Source organism: Pempheris klunzingeri, chromosome 13 (assembly GCF_042242105.1).
Source record: "Pempheris klunzingeri isolate RE-2024b chromosome 13, fPemKlu1.hap1, whole genome shotgun sequence".
NCBI lineage: Eukaryota > Metazoa > Chordata > Actinopteri > Acropomatiformes > Pempheridae > Pempheris > Pempheris klunzingeri.
In genome coordinates this window covers 754,001-760,000 of record NC_092024.1, presented here as the reverse complement: position 1 = coordinate 760,000, position 6,000 = coordinate 754,001, and the positions used below count along the sequence as shown (strand labels likewise).

The following is a 6,000-nucleotide window of genomic DNA, read 5'->3' as shown; positions in this document are numbered from 1 at the left end:
TGAGTTCAGCAGTCAGCCAAATCCCAAAGGGACGTATCGAGGTTAGAAGTGTAGATCTAACAGCCAGCTAAAGTGAGGAAAAGGGAAAGCAGGCTAGGGAAAAGAGAGAGAGAGGGCACGGGGGAGAGGGAATCAGCAGCAAAGTCTCAGGGGGTAAGGAGGTTAGAGGTGGATATCTGACAGAGAAAGCCTGTATGAAGATGACGAGCTACCATATCCCCGCCTGGAAACATCAGTGGGGAGGAAAAAGATGCTGAGGGAGGAGAAGAAAGTGGGTGAGAATGAGACGTGTTAACACTTATTAACAAAAAGGAAGAGTGATCATACCACTAGTTAAGACCTCAAGCCTTTCTGATTCTTGATGAAATTGCCGATGTGGGCCAGTTTGATTTCTCCATAGCAAAGGTCCAAACTGGACCAGCCTAGCTTCTCATGGGTAAAAACAAGATAGCCAGGTTTCCACTCCAGGGCAAAAAAGGGCTAGTAGATTTCAAACTCACAAAGAACTAAATAATGCTGTTCAGGTTTCCACTACCGGGGGAAACAAAGTCACATATAGCCAAAACACAAAGGTAGATTCCGTTAGATCTCTATTTCCACTACAGGGACAAACTAAGGTAACATGGCGTCCAGTTGACAAATCCAGAGCCCGTTGCTTCGACTCAGATGTGGCCTGCTTTCTTCGCCTACTTTGCCTCAAACTCTGCTAATCAGCACCAGAGCCTGGTCTCAGCTACCAGGAGAAAGAGGCGTGCTTTGCCTTCTAATACAGCAAACCTGTGTCTGGAAGAGTTTCGTCCCAAGAGGAACAAACTTTCGTTACAAGCTTCCACAGCAGAATTGTTAGAGGAATAAGTTGACATTTAGGAAAATAAGCTAATTTCTCCTTCTTGCTGAGAGTTAGATGAAAAGTGTGATACCAGTCGAATTTTGTACATTAGACCAGCAAGTAATTGGCTTAGTGTAGCATGAAGACTGGAAACAGGGGACGTGGCTGGGCTGGCTGTGTAAAAAAGAATATATATAAATCCACCTCCTAGCAACTGTGAAGCTCGCTAATTAGCATATTGTATTGTTATTTCATGTTTATTAAATCCAGTCAAAAACCAAAGTGTCAATGTGACAAGTTGTGGTATTATAAGGGTTCATGTGCTGGAACTATTTCTTGGCTGGGTACAATAACTTTTGACATTTTTCTGCCTTGGTATTTGTTAAATAAACACCTAATTAATTAAGTTAATATAGTGAGCTTTAGAGGTATTGGCAGGCAGATTTTGTTATCTTTTGACAGAGCCAGGCTAGCTAGTTTCCCCCTGCTTCCATTCTTTATGCTAAGCTAAGCCATGCTAAGCTAAGCTAAGCTAAGCTAGCCACCTGCTGGCTCTGGCTTCATGTTTAGTGTGCAGACATTAGAGCGGTGTCAGTCATCTCACGCTGTCGCAACTTCATGCAAATCCATAAAAAAAGGACAGAAAAAAGGAGCTTACCTTCAGGGATGTAAAAGCGGATAACACTCTGCTTCAGGATTCACATGGTACCACAGCTATAACATCATGGATGAGGGGAAAAGGTCCAAAATCTTCTTTCTGTTTTCACGCACTGCAGAACAGGAAACAAAAAAGGAAGAAATGCATTTCAATATTAGACTTGGAAAGCAATAATTCAATAAAAAAAGAGAACAGAACCTGTTACCAGCAGAGTAAAGGTGCACAGGCTTCTCCAGCACTGACTGTGTCCAAAAACAGCTGAATTATCAATAAACCACCCAGTTCGGCCTTAAACTGATAAACAAAGCACTGTGACTGTGCGCCATTGAACCAAGTGTGCTAAGTTGAGAGCACATGTCCAATAGACTGATCCCCCCCACACAAGAAATCTGCCCTCACATGCTGTTGCTACTGGATATCAATGACTTGAACAACCCTGGTCATTGATCCACAGATATCCCTCTTCCTTCCTTCCTTCATCCTTCTACCCCCCTTTTCCCCATTTCTATTTATCCTCCTACGCTGCTCCTCTTTTTATCCCATTTTCCCATTTGGATTTTGCTCCTATCCCACCATGTCCATGCTTCACATCTTCCCTTTATCCCACCCTCCCTCTTGCTTTTCAGCTTTCCTCCTTCAAAGGATAGAGGGCACAGCTGAAACAAAGGCTGCTTCTATACCAGCTGAGCCAGCAGGACGGACGGAGGGAGGGACGGAGGGAGGGAGGGAGGGAGGGAGGGAGGGAGGGAGGGAGGGATGGATGGAGAGAAGGATCAAACTGAGGCAAGGAGGAAAAGAATCAGGGCGAAGAGTAAGCTGTAGGGGAGGGGGAGAAGGGCAGGGCTGAGAAGAAAATGAAGAGGGAGCAGGGATGGCAACAAAGAGAGAAAAAGACGGGGAAAGATGTTACCAAAAAATAAATAAATAAAAAAGCAGAAGGCGGATGAGGGGAGCTCGAAAAAGAGGAAAAGGAGGTGAATGTGAAAGTGAAAATGAGAAAAGACGGAAGGAGATAAAGATAGATGCAGAGAGAGTTGGAGATTGCTCTCACATCGATAGCGTGGTGGTGTCTGGTATCAGCAGGATCTCTCACACACACACACACACACACACACACACACACACACACACACACACACACACACACACACACACACAAAGAGTTATTACAGTCAGCCAATAATAAAATCTGCCTGGAGCAGCACAAACACATGCACTCAATTTTATCATGTGTCTAAATCTGCCCATTGGGGTGCAATCACAGGTACGACTGTCTAAACACAATTTATTCAATGTGATCTCAGTTGACATGAAAGCATCTCAGCACTGGTATAAAATGTTACTTCAAGCCACATCATCAGACTTATTAGACGACACATTGCACACTAACATGTTTGTTAGATTGACGGTTACAGTGGATAGATAACATGAAGTGAATGATCGATACGGTCTGTGACTCGTTCGTTCCCCACTCTCAGTATGACCTTGGAAGTACGGAAAAAGGCTTCACTAAAATTGTACGCTGGTAAAAAAAAAGAAAGGCTCTTCGTCAGCAAATCTTCCAGGAGCAGCCAAGGTGATTGCCTGGTGTTAATATGCAGGACCACACCCTGTACTGAGTGTGAGGGCATGAGCTTCACATCCACTGGGCACCGGGGAAAAGACACGTGCATGTATTGGACAGGCACATACAGTATATACAGTAGGGCTGGTTTCCAACTGATCAATCCAATTACATTGATCAATTTGATTCTGATTCACAGGGTCTCTGTTTGATTCAATATCCAATTCAATTTGATTCAGTATTGGTTCTGTTAGGGATCTAGATTTACTTCATTAACTTATTTCATTATGCCTAATATGTTATAACATGTTATTACAACTGCAGCATTCTGTTTTATCTGTACTTTTAGTATTGGACTTATGTTGTAAAATCTAAATTGTACATATACATGCCATTAAAACTAGATATCAGCTTAGAAGGCAATCATTTCTTCACCGAGACAAACCACTGTTAATATCTGTAGGGCTGAAGCTCTAGCTACTATTTTCTTATTCCACAGTCTTCTGATGAATGGAGCGCCACGCCCTCTCCACACACACACACACACACACACACAAACAGAGCACAAGAAACATTAGGAGGTGTGGCTGTGACTGTCACTACAGGTTTCACGTGTTAAAAGCAATAAAGGTGAAAAAAGCCTGATTAAAACTGCTGACAACGTCGTCATGGTGGCGAATGCATCACAGAAATCTGTTTTTTTTTTTTTGGCATTATTGCTGGAAATCATTTTATCTACAACAAAAATACAGTCATATGCACTGGACAATTAAACATTATTCAAATAAAGTTTGATTGACTGATTGATTGAAGGATTATAACCATGTGAGACAATTCAAGTTATGAGGCCAAGCGAGACTAATGGGGCTAATGTTTCACACATCCAATAGAGAAAACATATCTCAGGATTTTATGAATCCATATCAGATCATTCAGATTGATTCGACTCTGAAGATTAAGTTTTTAAACCCAGCCCTGATACGCAGTACTGTATTTCAGTACTTTTCAGTACTCTATTTGATAGTTTGGTATTTTATCATGCGCTGCAGAGAAATAACACAAATTACTGAATGATTGGTTTAATGAATTAATTACCGCCTGTTTCCTTCTCCAAACATTTGCTTATTTATAAACTCCTTCATAATTTTAAATGATGTTCCAGCCTGAATATGACCCTGGAAGAAACACAAGTTCGACTACAAAGTGGAAAGAGTTCTGCCAATTTGCCGGCGCAGCAGAAACTAGTCCAAGGCCGTTATGTAACTCCACACCTTGCTTTGTTACGGCAGCAATTTACAGACACAAACGGACAAATAAAAGTCATCTGCCTCATCATTTGTGATTGAAATATGCTATTCCGCTCTCATTAAAGCCGCTTTTCTATCGGTCTAAAGCATTAGTCACAAACTGCATGTTGTGTGCTTCAGTAGTCTGACAATAGCAGCAGCACGAAGCAACAGCATTAAACTTTGATGAAATCCATAACGGCACAAAGCATTAAAGTTGCACCAGACAACAGCATTACATAAACTGTGGGTCAGTGGTTAGTTTCTTGTAGAGTCCCGATGGAAAAAAACAACTGGTGCAGTCTAATGAGCCTGCATCCCTGGAGTGAGAGCACATTTACTCAGTTTTGGTCTGGATATTGAAAGAGTGCATGTATCCTTTAATGAGCCGGGTACCCGGGGTGACATGCCACAGTTACTTTACTCAACATGGTTTCCTGATGCTGGTAAAAGCTTTGACGAATCCCCACGTGAAACAAGAATTGCAATTCTGTCCGCAGAAAAAAAGTCTCCTAAAAAGAATTACTTTCAATTATTTAAGTGTCTTATGTAACTCCAAAATAGGAAACGCTATAACTGGGCTGCACAGCCACAGGGTTTTGAAAAAACCGTAGCTTATTTGTTCCGGAAAGGAACACAGAGTTTATTTGAGCGAATGAATAATATTCCTAAGAAATTACCATCACTGATCACTTTCGGACTGAACCTTTCCGTCTGTTACCTTCAGCTTGACTTCCTGGCTGAAGGTTCATCACCCAAAATGCAGGCAAATCTACTAGTGGCCCGCTAGCAGCTCAAAACACACCAAAAAGACAACTTTTGAGTCACCAGGCAAATATCCCCCCAGTCTCCTGCACCTCTCAGCCCGGTGGCAAGCCAGCATGCCCGGCAGCAATACACAGAGACGAAACATAAATCATCCCTCCATTAAACTCCCCGTGAGACAGCAGCTGAGTCTACCCTCAAACTGACAAAATGACTGAGTGTTAGTGAGATTAATAACTAATGCAATTACTGCATTTCAAATAATTATCTCTAATGCCTTAAGACACACAAACTAGGGCTGGGATGATACGCTTATCTCCTGATTCCATACTGCCATGATACCTGGGTGCACATTTGATTCATATACGAATTTTCAAGTGTTGCGATGTTTACTATCTAAAAACTGGACCATGGGAAAAAGTTGAATCATATCAAATTTCAAAAAGTTAAATCAAATCAAAATGAAGTGCTGGGCTTTAGAATAATGTTTAGGCAGCAAAGAAACTAAATCTAATAAAAGTGAAGAACCTCCTCGTCTGACCATCTATTGCATGGCGCTGCCATATGGCAACAATTACTTTATCCCAATTTCACTAAAAGGCAGTAATATAAAATCAGCATCTTACTGTTGAGAAAGAAGGTCTGTTACTAAGTTAGGACAAATAATTGATCACATCAAATGACCAAGAAACCCTGTTTGCGCTGACTTTTTCTCATGAACGGTGAGAAGTTCCAGGATACATTTGAAACTCCAGGGGAACAGCGGGAGAGGGTTGGCAGGCACGGGATTACTAACCCTAACCCTAACCCAGCAGATTAGAAATGAACAAATGGCCTACTGCAGACACAGACACTAAAACACATGTATATGCAAACACTGTAAATCCTGTCAGACATG

At 41.9% G+C, this 6,000-nt stretch overlaps 1 protein-coding gene across 1 annotated transcript in view; it reads right to left on the bottom strand.

The window, feature by feature from the left end:
- The window catches only part of lrfn5a (leucine rich repeat and fibronectin type III domain containing 5a), a 104,736-nt gene that overhangs the window by 55,091 nt on the left and 43,645 nt on the right, over positions 1-6,000 (bottom strand). The window contains exon 2 of the mRNA XM_070842026.1: positions 1,488-1,599. The gene's annotated coding sequence lies outside the window, so the exon portion shown is untranslated. The remainder of the gene's footprint in view (positions 1-1,487; positions 1,600-6,000) is intronic.